Source organism: Trichosurus vulpecula, chromosome 9 (genome assembly GCF_011100635.1).
Source record: "Trichosurus vulpecula isolate mTriVul1 chromosome 9, mTriVul1.pri, whole genome shotgun sequence".
NCBI classification, from domain to species: Eukaryota; Metazoa; Chordata; class Mammalia; order Diprotodontia; family Phalangeridae; genus Trichosurus; species Trichosurus vulpecula.
The window spans coordinates 103,248,514-103,261,415 of NC_050581.1; the positions used below are offsets into that span (position 1 = coordinate 103,248,514).

Genomic DNA, 12,902 nt, shown 5'->3' on the forward strand with positions numbered 1-12,902 from the left:
TCCAGGATGTTTTCACTTCCAATACCTTGGAAGAGAAACTAAGTGGCAGAATTTTATTTCTATTCTGTGTTCAAAAAGTCACAAATAGTTAAATGGGTTTAAGTCCTTTTTAAAGCTTCTCAGCAAGATCTAAAAATAGCTCCTGGAAGCTCAATCCACATTTCCTCAGGTCGTCGTCTTCATCTTTTCATGACAGTGTGTTGTGACAATCCCATACACACATGCAGAGACAGAGGCGGGTATACAGGGAAGGAAGTCTAATCTTGTAGAAGAGACAATTGGGAGTTGAGAATTGGGACATAGGCGTGCTCTAAAAACAGAGGCAAAACATTTTACCTTTTGGTGCCTCAGTTTCCCCACTAATAAAAGAAGAGATGTGTATATGGTGGAGGGAGGGTAAAATGAGGCTCCTTCCATGGTTCTGAAGCATCCCAAGAAGCATCAGCAAAGGAGACTGAAAGTGGCAAAGCATTATTTTAATAAATAAAATCCTAGTTCATTATGAGCCGGTGACATGGTGACTTCTCGTATTGTGTCACCTCCACCTTTCTGCATTTCATCAGCTCTTGGTCTGGGAGAGTTTGAATGGTTCTGGCACTTTCAGCCCAGTGGCATGACCTGAGGCTCACTGTCCATCATGAGCCTAATGGACATTCAGGAATTGTTGCTGAGCCAGGGAGGGCAGAACAGGCTTTACAGAATTGCTCGTTCTTTCTGAGCAGACCCCTAAGGTTGTTTCTTTCATCTCTCCTTCTTTGGGAGAAACAAAAACAAAAACAGAACACCTCTTTGCTGGTTTTTCTCTACGATCCAAGAATAAACAACTTCTTCTTCCCAGTGAGGTATCGTTTGCAAAGCCCGGTGCTCCATGGACCTGGTTGCTTCTGAGATGGAGGGAAAGTCACTGGGACTCCTCTGAAAGGGCATGCAAAAAATGATAGTTCTGGCTGTCTCTCTGCTCTTTTCTCTCCTAAACACTGATAACAATGCGCAGTGATTAGTTGTGTTTCTAACCCCTCGACACTCCTCAGGCTGAAAATCAGGACTACTTACACTACAGTAATCAGCTCCCAGACACCCCAAACTGTACCATGATTACGCCATTTACTGAAATGCGCAAAGAGACACTTGAAGCTGTTCTGATTAGGGCAGACATTATTTTTGCTAATGGGCGATTGCATTAATCAAAACTGTTGCTATGACTATGGTAATGGGAGAAAACCACCTCCATTTAATCCTGGGTCCGCAAAACACCAACAAGAAAGAAGGTGGATTTTATTAGCCAAAAAGAGGAACTAGTATCTTCTTTTAAAAAGATTTTCTATTTTCACCTCCCACCAGAGCGGCTCACATGGGAGATCCCTGCACTCCTGCTGCATCCTGGTTTCTTCTTAACTCCACAACATGGGCTGATTCCTTGTACTCTGAGACTGAAATACCTTTGGTTTTCTATTGAATTTATGTCAACAGGCATTTATCAAATACCTACTGTGTTTTGTTGTTGTTGCTGAGTCCTTTCGGTCAAGTCTGACTCTTCATGACCCCACTTTGGGGTTTTCTAGGCAAAGATACTGGAGTGGTTTGCTATTTCCTTCTCCAGCTCATTCCACAGATAAGGAAACTGAGGCAAACAGAGTTAAGTGACTTTCTGGGGGTTACATAGCTAATAAGTGTCTGAGGCTGAATTCGAACTCATGAAAATGCGTCTTCCTGATGCCAAGCCCAGTGTTCTATCCGTTGTGCCATCTATCTTTCCATACTTACAAGTTGCCAGGCACTTTATATCTCTAGCTAAGTGCTAGAGATCATAAAGATAAAAATGAAATAGTCCCTGACCTCAAGAAACTTACATACTACTGGGTAAAGCAATATCTATACAGATAAGTAAATACAAAATGAGAGTTGCCTGGGCCCCTGAGTTGTCACACCTAGGCCCAGGGTCACACAGCCAGTATATGCCAGAAATGGAGCTGAGACCAAGATTTTCCTGAATCTAAGGCCAGTATCTTATCTACTAAGCCCTTGCTTCTGAAGTAGGGGCTTATAGTGATAACCTGACCCCAAGGGTTGTGTGATCAATCAATCAGAGAGTAAAAAGATGGGCTTCATCTCACTCTCTCTTTGATAGATAATCAGTGGAGGTTAGCTATAGCACAATCATCCCTACCATTCCCTAAAATTCCCCTACTCTGTTCCTTCCCTCTACTGTGTACATAGCAGGAAAATGGCCTGGTAGATTCTGAAAACTAGAGAATCTAATAAAGAGAACACAAGGTAGAGAATCTCTCTAGCGGGCCCCTGCAAATTTGAATGACCCCAATGTTTATACCGGATGAAGCCCCACATTTAGTGAAGTCCTAGAGTTATTCTCTCCTAACTCATGATCATATCTGCTGACTGGGTCCCCAGAGCTTGACTGGCTCTAGTCTCCTCAGAGTCCTAGGAGCAACCCTGAGAGGTTTGGGGGGTGTCTTCTAGTATAGCTCACAAGGCTTCATCTGTTATGTTCACTCCAATATCGATGCCAGCTAATATTTCACTGGTATCATCTAAGCAGTGATCACTGCCCCAATATCAACCAACTGGGTATCTCTTCAATATCATTTATAACCAATTGATATCAATTAGGTTTTACTGAGTGACATCTACTGAGAAGATACAGGAAGACCCAAAGTACAAAAAGCTATGAAAATCAAAAGCACACCATTCTCCACTATCTTAGTCCCTAAAGAGAATGGACTTTCACTTAATTGGTGACTACCAACATTTCCCCCCATAAAGTTCACATCTTTTGACATAGCCAGTCACTAAATTGCTCCATTCCTTGCAGAACAGGGTCTCAGCTGCCAGGTTCATCCACTTCCAGGTGATCTTGTAGGTTTTTCCTCTAGGCTGCCTCCTCACCTGGCTCAGCTGCTACAACTGTGACATACTCATTATGGACTCCTGCTGTTGGATCTCAGTTGGCTCTTCCAAAGCTCACAAAGACATTCCTTCATTCATTTCTGATACTTGTTCAACCGAGATCAGAAAAGCACATACAAAACAGAAATAGAAGAAACATGGGCTCCATATGTACATGGCCACCTGGAAACCCATCTGGAGCAAGTAGGTAGCTGAGACTACCTCCCTTCCACCTGGAGTCTTCTTCAAGTTCTTGTCTTAGTGGCTAGAGCAGGGAGAGAGACAGAGACAGAGACAGAGAGACAGAGACAGACAGAGACAGACACAGAGACAGAGAAAACTTTTCTGTTCATTTTCTCTTCACACTCATTTCTAGCTCAGCAGCCAACCAAAGGACATTTCATCACCATACAGTAAGTGGACAGGAAACCATCACAGAATATGTATGAATGCCCTGAAGTGGAAGGCAGGGCCTACCATTATGTATCTTCACATATTTGCAGAAACAGGCTCCCCAAGATTCCCAGTGGGTTGGCACCTGGCAGAGTAGACTGCATATAATCAAAGGACTGGACCTCAGTTGAACAGGCCCTTATTACCTGTAACCTCCCAACCTACCACCCTAGTTAGAACCTAATGGGTACCCGGGTACCACAGAAGCAACTGCATAGATACCACTCCCTCCCCTTTAAAATAGACACCACATCCCCCTCCCCAACCCCACCCCACAAGATCACCTTTTGCATCCCCTGCCTCAGGTCTCTTCCTCTCTAATACACACTTCTGTCAAAGTGATTTTTTTCTGAAATGCAGGTCTAGTCATGTCACACAAACTCCTCCTGAATGAACTATAATGGTTCCCTATTGTTTATAGGATCCAATGTTATTTCATTTTTATTCCATCCTTTTTTAATTTCTATTTTTATATAAATCTTATAATGTACCATATAGTACAATATATGTGTATAATTTATAAACAAGTAATTATACACATGCTGAGAGAATATGCTTAAAAACTTTTTAGTAGTAGAGTGCACGATTTAAAACATTTGGAGACCATTGCATTTTTTGGCAGTGTGACATACATAGAGCATTTATTATGCTCTTACTATGTGCCAGGCCTCAGGCACTTATTAGCTGTGTGACCCTGGACAAGTCACGTAACCCTGTTTGACTCGGTTTCCTTATGTGTAAAATGAGCTAGAGAAGGAAATGGCAAATCACTCCAGTATCTCTGCCAAGAAAACCTCAAATGGGGTCACAAAGAGTCAGGCATGACTGAAAACGACTGAACAGAAAATTGCCAGGTACAGTATAAAGTGCTGGGCATACAAATACAAGCCAAGTAAGACAGGCTATACCTTCAAGAAGTTTTCAGTCCACTGATGGAAAACATGGTACAAAGGGGAGCTGAGAAGAAGGAGGAAATTAGGGTTTAGAAGTGGTTGTAGGGGAGTGAGATGAAGGCCTTGTTTCAAAGCAAGATAAAGTAAAATCTCGCCTATCAAAGCTCAGAGAAGTAAGTTCCACGGGCAGAGTCCACGTTTCTAGGGTGAGGAAGGGAAGATATTGGCTAGAATGGAGGTGGTGTCTATTAGATCAGGTGACCAGGAAGCATGACAGCCAGAAAAGGCAATAAGATATTGGACTACTTTAAGAGAAACAGAATTTCTAGGAATAAGGAGCTAGGTCCCCTGGACTGCTGTTGTTACTTAGTCATTTCAGTCATGTCCCACTCTTCATGATCCCATTTGGGATTTTCTTGGCAGAGATACTGGGGGGGTTTGCCATTTCCTTCTCCAGCTCATTTTCCAGACAAGGAAACTGAGGCAAACAAGGTTAAGTGACTTGCCCAGGGTCACACCGCTAGTCAGTGTCTGAGGCCAGATTTAAACTCAGGCCTTCCTGACTCCAGGCTCGGTGCTCTATCCACTGCACCGTTTAATTGCATCTGGGATATTGGGGTTAGATCTGTACATCACAGTTTGGAAAACATGTTGATAAAGTGGATAGCTACGAGAGGAAAGGCCTTGAGGTCACACTGGTACTAAATGTCAGAGCAAAGATTTAAACCTGTTTTCTAACTCCCCATGTAGTGTGACCCTGGGCAAGTCATTTTATCTCTCCATGCTTCCGTTTCCTTACCGGAAAAAGGAGAAAACAACATTTGGACTACCTACCACACGAGGTTGTTGTGTAAGAAGAAAGAGCTTTGTAAAACATGAAAAACACACAGTGATTAACTTCTGGCCCTAGCACCTTCATAGGATTGAGAGTCGGACATAACCTCAAGGAACATTTAGTCTGGCCCTTTCATTGTAAGAACAGGAAACCCAGGTCTTGAAAGAGGGAATTTAGCCCCAGTAACAAAGGTAAGAACATCCCAAATTCACACTTCTGAAGTACTTAGAGAAGAGCAAAACACTTTCCTCACAACTGCCAGTTTCTAGGTTCCTTTCCACCATCTAAGCAATCAAATTACTAAAATTATTAAGCTCCTACTGTGTGTTCCAGGTATCATTGGGGATACAAAAATAAAAACAATCCTAAATTTCCAAAAGCTCATATTCTACCTGTAGTTACATTCTTTCCTTACGTTACCCACAACTCTAGGTAGTACAAATAAGTGAGGAAACAGGCACAGGCAGTTTAAATGCCCAAGGTCACACAGCCAGCATTAAGTTTGAACTCACATCTTCTTGTTCCAGTCCCAGGATTCTTTCTACTCTAACAGGCTGCCTGGATTAGGGGTCCTGATTGCTAAGCCAATGCTATTTCAACTATGTTACTGTGCCTTCCATTTCCAAGTAATCCGGGATATTCTCTGCTTACAAAGTTTCCAAGCCCTCCTCTTCTTACCTTTGGTGTGTGTACCTCTCGGCATCCATTTTAAAAGTTGCTTCCAAGGTGTATCCTATCTGTGTTTTCCCTGGTGAATATAGACTGCTTAGTAGAAACTCCACCACCCTATGTTTAATTATGGATAGAATATAAGCTTTTTGAGAATAGGGATTGTTTTGTTTTTATCTTTATATTCTCAGTGCTAACTATGATGCCTGGAATGTATAGTAGGAGCTTGATAATCTTGCTGATTTGGTTGCTAGGATGGTGGAAAGGAACCTAGAAAATGGTAGCCACTGGATCAGTGAAAATTGGTCCCACACTAGGCTATTTAAGAGTGTAGTTTTGAGGTCCCTCATCTGTCTCCCATCAAAGAATGGTTCCCAGGAAAGAAGACAGTATAATATTTTGTCCTGCTTATCAAATCAAAGATAATATAACATTTATATTAATAATAATATTTTTCCAAAGTGTGTTGACATGTTGATTAGCTTCAATTGGCCCTAAATGCTTCTCTGACCTGAGACAGAGTCCATCGAGTCATTCTATTTGCATGAATACTTGGATCTTTACATTTCTCTCTCTTGTCCTGGTCACAAGCTGTTCATCAAAACAAAAATCTCCAAAGGAGGCAATCACCTTGGGGAGACACTTAAATCTATTCATACCAATGTTCATATAATCCAATCAATGCTCTGGAGAGAAGGTAGGATTGGACTCAGAGGACCTGGGTTTAAACCTGGACTCTGCCTGTTTACTACCTGTGTGACCTTGGGCAACCTCTCTGGGCCTCGTTTTCATCATCCGTAACATAAGGGATGCTCTAACCTCCAAGTCCCCTTGCAGCTCCGATTCTGTGATTTATGAAGTCCTTGCTGTGATTGAGGCAGTATACTAGCCACTGGGAGTACCAAGATAAGGGTGAAATGCTCCTCAAAGAGTTAATATTTTACATTGGGGGTGAGGGAAGAGATACAGCACCAAATGCAAAGTAATTTAAGGAGGTATGGGGGAAAGGCATTGCAGAGGTTGGGTATCACCTGAGCTGAGACTGGAAGAAAGCTAAGAATTCTAAAAGATGGAGGCAAGGAGGAATGAATTTCCAGCATGGGGAATGTGCTATGAAGAGATAGAGTCAGGAGATAGAACGTCAAACTTAGGGAACAGCTTAGTAGGACAAAGTAGCTTCACATAGTTCAAGTGAAGTAATATAAATCAGTCTGAAAAGTTAGTTTGAATTCCCCAAACCAAGCAACATGTCAGCACACCTTGGAAAAAAAAAATACTATTAATGCAAATGTCATGTTACCTCTGACCTTGCTAGACGGAAATTTGTAGGTCAGAGGAATTTGTAGGTCAGAAGATGGATCATAGAGTGGAAAGACCAGAAATAGGAGATTAATTAAAAAGTTATTACAGACTATTTGTTATATGAGATGACTCTCTGGGAGGGGGAAAGGCAGAAATATTGGGGATGACTATGATGATACAAGATAGTGATGTCTAAATCAAATAGAAACCAGAATCATTAAATTGTACATAATGATCCAGAGACAGGCCACATATTGACTTAGAAAATCACACGTGTTTATGCATTTCTTTTTTTATTAAAATATCAACACATTAAAATCATATAGGAACTACATTTTAATCGGATTCAGGCCCCACTCGGGAGTGTTGTAGTGCCCATGCATGTAGCCAGAGGGCTGAGTGTTTGACACCGCTGATGCGAAAATACGAAAGACATCAATAAATTTTTTTTAAGTTACTACAATAGTTCAGGTGACAGGTGATAAGGGCCTGAACTGGGATAGCGGTCCAGCAAATACAAAGGAAAGGAATGGACATAAGAGATTTTGTGGACACAGACCTGACAAACTTGGAAATAGATTGGATTAGGAGAGGTGATAGAGTGAGAAAAGAGTCCAGGAGGGCTAATTTCAGGGTCAGCCCACGCAGCAGTAGGTCATGGACTTCAGAGCAAGGAACTGGGACGAGGAGCTCTGCGGTGAGGTTATTTTTTACTATTCAGTTACTATTTATAACTAGCACTTTCACTTTTATGAAAAGGCAGGCTCTGTCCTTTGGAAAGAACCTCAGTGGGAGATTTACAAAAATCTGTGGACCAAAGTCACAAAGGATGAGAAGGTACAGATAGGTTACAATCTTCACTAGAGTAAGGGAGTAGCCATGCCAAGAAGATCAAGCATCCATGGGAGTCTTGAAGCGGTGCTAATAATAACCCACATTTAAATGGGTCCTTGAGGCTCACAAAGCACCTTTCTTAAGATAGGAAGTGAGGAATTGCAACCAAAACATCAATATAAGCAAAGCAGAACAGGCCAAACCTGGCACGGGGTCCCAAAGCTCACAGACATGCAGAGCTGGGGAGTATGCCCTGAGGTCAAGGCCCCCAGTCGAGTCAGGGTTCAAATAGTCCCATTCTGACACCAGGCAGGCACACATATTTCAGGGCAAAGTAAGGTCAGGAATCCAAGGCAACAGAAAATCAGAAGCTAGGAGATTGGGAGAGGTAAAGGATGGTGGAGGGTGGGGGGAGATGGGATATGGAGAGCAAAGTAAGCAGGAGGCCAATTGTCAAGTAGGACCTTCAAGAAGGATCTGTATGATAGGCATAGCCTTCCCTCAGGCCCAGAGCTTTTATATAGCTCTTACTGAGGCAAAAACCAATCTCAGCAAGGTTAACCTGGTCCCTGAAATGGAAAAGTCATTCAAAACAAAAAAAAAATTCACTTAATCCTATGAGTCTCTCACTAACTACCATCTTATACCTCTCCTCCCTTTCTCAGTCAGGTTCTGAAAAAGCTGTCTATACTCAGTATCTACATTTCCTCTCTTCTCACTCTCTTCTAAACCATCTGCAGTTTGGCTTCTGGACTCATCAATGTTTTTTTCTAAAGATACCGATGACCTCTTGGTTGCCATATCTCTTCAAATGCCTTTTATCTATTTTGACTGTCTTCTCAATACTTGACATCTCTACTTCACCTGACACCATTGACCACTGTCTCTTCCTCGAAACTTTGTTTTCTCGGTTTTCATGACACTAGTTTCTCTTGGTTCTCCTCCTACCTGTCTGACCATTCCTTCTCTGGCTGCTTTGCTGTGGGTATGCTTCACTGTTCTGTCTTGGGTCATGTTCTCTCTCCTCTTTGCACTGTCTCACCTGATCTTGTCAGATCCCAGAAATTTAATTAACATCTCCAATGTTTTCAGATCTATTATCTTGAACTCCAGTCTGCCATCGCCAACTGCTTATTGGGCATTTCAAACTAGGTGTCCCGTTGGCATCTCAAATTCAACAGGTTCAAAGCAGAACTCATTATTCTTCCTTGAATACTCATCCTTCTTCCAAACTTTCCTATTACTATGGAGGGAACCACTATCCTTCCAGTTATCCAGGTTCACAAATATGGTATGATCCTCAATGTCTTACTCTTCATCACCCCACATATCTTATCAGTTACCAAATTTTGTCACGTCCACCTCCACACCACCTCTTGCATCCATCCCTGTTTCTTCACTCGCTATCTTAAGTCAGGCCTTCATTCCCTTTGACTGCTCTATTATAATTTCCACCTAATTGGTCCCATTACCTCTAGGCTGTCCTCACTCCATCCCATCCTCTACTTTGGTTGCCCAAGCTATTCATAAATCACAGGTCAAATCATGCCATGTCCCCTTTCCCCACTCAATGAGGTCCAATGCCTTCCTACTATCTCTTATAGCAAATAAAAACTCTTTTGTTTGGCATTTTAAAGTTCTTCACACACTGGCTCTATTGTATCTTTCTAGCCTTTTTATACATTACTACCCTTGACTCACTCTACAATTTATCCAAATTGGTCTTTCCACGGTTTGTTCCTCACATACAGCCCTCCATCTTAGATCTCCATGCCTTGGTACAATCTATGCCTGGAATGCTCTTCCTTCTCACCTTTGCCTCCTGGAATTCCTGGTTTGCTTTGGCACTTAACTCAAGTACCACCTTCTGTATAAGGCCTTACCCTACCTTCTAGTGCCTTCCCCTCCAAGGGGACCTTGTGTCTATCTTCTTTGTGGGTGAGATATATAGATATAGATATAGATATAGATATAGATATAGATATAGATATAGATATAAAGACAGATAGATTTAGATAGATATATAGGTATGTATGTGTATGTGTATGTATGTCTCTATATATACACATACATATATGTATGTATATGTGTATATAAATGGTCTCCCTCATCAAAATATAAGCTACTTAAGGAAAGAAGCTGGTGGACAGCCCAAGTCAGGTCCAGCTATGATGGGGCTAATTTTGGACTAGAATCAGGTGTCTGAATCCACAACCTGAAGAAGGAACACAGACTAATCCTGTGCTCTAACCAAAGGCCAGTGCAGTGATGCAACCATAGGCAAGATCTGTACTGGGTGATGTAAGAGCTAACACTTGTATGGAGCATTACCTTTTTACAATGTACTTTATAGACTTTATCACACTGGATCTTCAGAACAACCTTGTGAGAGGCGGGCAGAACAGGTATCCACATTTTGCAGATGAGAAAACCAAAGCACAGAAAATTAATGGCATCTTAATGGTCACCCAGTAAGTGGCAGAGCTGGCATATAAATGCAGGTTTAAATCCCAACATCCATTACTGTTGCTACTGTCCCATAGATGCTTCTCATCATCGAGAGGGAAGTTGTACTGGAATGCTATCACTATCACAGAAATCCAAAGAGACAGATATTTACCGCACCACAGTAAGAGGCATGGTTGGAGCAGTATGTTGGAAAGAGGAAATTGCTTTCCTTTGTTTCTCATCCTAGCTGTCTGAAGAGGAGATGAAAGAAACCAAAGCCAGAGTGTGACTATTGGAACCAGGTCAGAAAGCCACTTGGCCCAAGTCCACGTGGTTCAAGCATATTAGCAAGTGATTCCAATGATCCTGACCCAGCTGCCACACCCTTTAAAATTGATGGCATGGTGCTTGATTCAGCAGCATGTACACTGAAAATGGAACAATATGGAGAAGATGAGCATGGCCCCTGCGCAAACAGGACACTCAGATCTGTGAAATGTTCCATATTTTTTGATCCCTGGATTAATTTCTGTCAACAAAAGTGTCACAGTGGTCTGCTTGCCTCTGGTGTTCTCAAATGGTCAATTCTCCCTGGAGAATTGGATATGTAGCCTTTTTTCCCACAAAGATTCACAGTATGTGGCTTAAGCTCACATCCTGGGCATTTATTAGGGAAGGAAGCTCAGCAACAGTATGGCTAACGCCCAGTCAGAAAACAACAATAATAATACATAACATTTATGTAACACTTGAAGGTTTGCAAAGTACTTTACGTACATTAACTCATTTTGATCCTTACAATGACCTTGGGAGGTAGGTGCTATAACTATCCCCATTTTACAGATGAAGAAACTGAGGCACAAGAAAGGTTAAGTGACTTGCCCAGGATCATCCAGCTAGTGTCTAAAGCAGGATTGGAACTCAAGTCTTCTTGACTCCAATTATCAATCAGAAAAAAAAAAAAGCTAATCAGTCAGGATTGACTGATAACTTTCTACCTCTTGAAGCCAGTCATACTCCCAATGTTACGGAAACCATGAGCTACAGACCCACTTTGCCCAATGGAAGGGCCAGACAGCTCTGTGAACTTCAGGCCCCCTCATGGGTGATTCTCACACTGTAACATTTCTGTTTGTGCTTATAGAAAGGCTGTACAATCTAGCAGCTGTGGACCCTAGACACTATAATAAGCATGCTGTTGGCATCCATCTTTGGAAGTGGCCAGCCTGGTCAGGTGCCAGGGATTTAGCTGACCAAGAACATGCTTTCAGGACCTTTTCTTGTTCAGTCATTTCAGTCTTGTCTGACTCTTCATGACCCCGTTCGAGATTTTCTCAGCAAAGATACTGGAGCAGTTTGCCATTTCCTTCTCCAGTTCATTTTACAGATGAGGCAAACGGGGTTAAGTGACTTTTCCGCAGTCACACAGCTAGTAAGTGTGTAAGGTCACATGCGAATTCAGGTTTTCCAGACTCCAGGCTCAGCACTGTCCCACTATGCCACCCGGACCTAGCAAATCTTAAATCAAATAATTTAGTAACGTCGTTCACCATTAATGAAAATTCTTTGGTAATCCAGAGCCAGTAATTAAATGCAAGAATGAATAAAATGGTGGCCCCTTTGTTGACTATGTACGGCAGGGAAGTGAAGGACCTCTTACCCAGAATCGATGAGATCATCAGGATTCCATTTTATCATGCCTTTAAGACACCAAGTCCGGGCATGACTGCCATGCCCTTTGACAAAGACAGTTCGTTTTCACACGGACATAACTTAAAGTAGTTCCTCTGGCTTCCCAGTTCTTTCAACTGTGGCTTCTAAATTCTAATTTTCCCAATCCATCTGAACTGTTCAGCTTGATCCAGTCCCACTGTGGTTGGCTGGGTCTATGCCTAGATCTACAGACTTGGGCCTACCAGCTAATGGATAGGTGAATACATACAGAGAAAGCAACCCCCATTAATGCAGATGCAGATAGCACCTGAGTCCTAGTTAGTAGCCAGAGGTACATAAAGGTTAAGTGACTTGCCTGTTGTCTCAAAATTAGCACCACAGGCAGACGGAGAATGTAGATCTGCCTGACTTCAAGCCCAAAGCCTTTACAAGGTCACTCTGCCTGTTAAGAGGATAGTTTTCTGGATGTAAGATAAAGATCTGCAAATGAGAATGTATCAGGGAAGGAAAGCACTTGTGGATTTATTTTTCCAAAATTTCCCAGAACCCAACCTTAGAGGCATCCTTATTAACAGAACAATATAGTGGAAAGAGGGCTGAATTTGAAGTCTGAAAACCTGAGGTATATTCCCAGCTTAAACAATTGGGCAGCTAGGTGGCACAGAGGCACTGGGCCTGGAGTGAGGAAGACCTGAGTTCAAATTTGGTCTCAGATACTTATTAGCTTTGTGACCCCAGACAAGTCACTTCACCCTGTTTGCCTCAGTTTCTTCATTTGTAAAATCACCTGGAGAAAGAAAGGCAAAGCACTCTAGTATCTTTGCCAAGAAAACCCCAAACAGGGTCACAAAGAGTCAGGCACAACTGAAAAATGACTCAGAACGATAAGA

The 12,902-nt window shown here is 42.2% G+C and overlaps 1 non-coding gene across 1 annotated transcript; it reads left to right on the top strand.

The window, feature by feature from the left end:
- The first annotated feature begins 10,742 nt into the window (after nt 1–10,742).
- LOC118832416 lies at nt 10,743–10,849 on the top strand. The gene has a single exon (XR_005009180.1). It is a non-coding gene; the product is annotated as a U6 spliceosomal RNA (small nuclear RNA).
- Nucleotides 10,850–12,902: the final 2,053 nt, after the last annotated feature.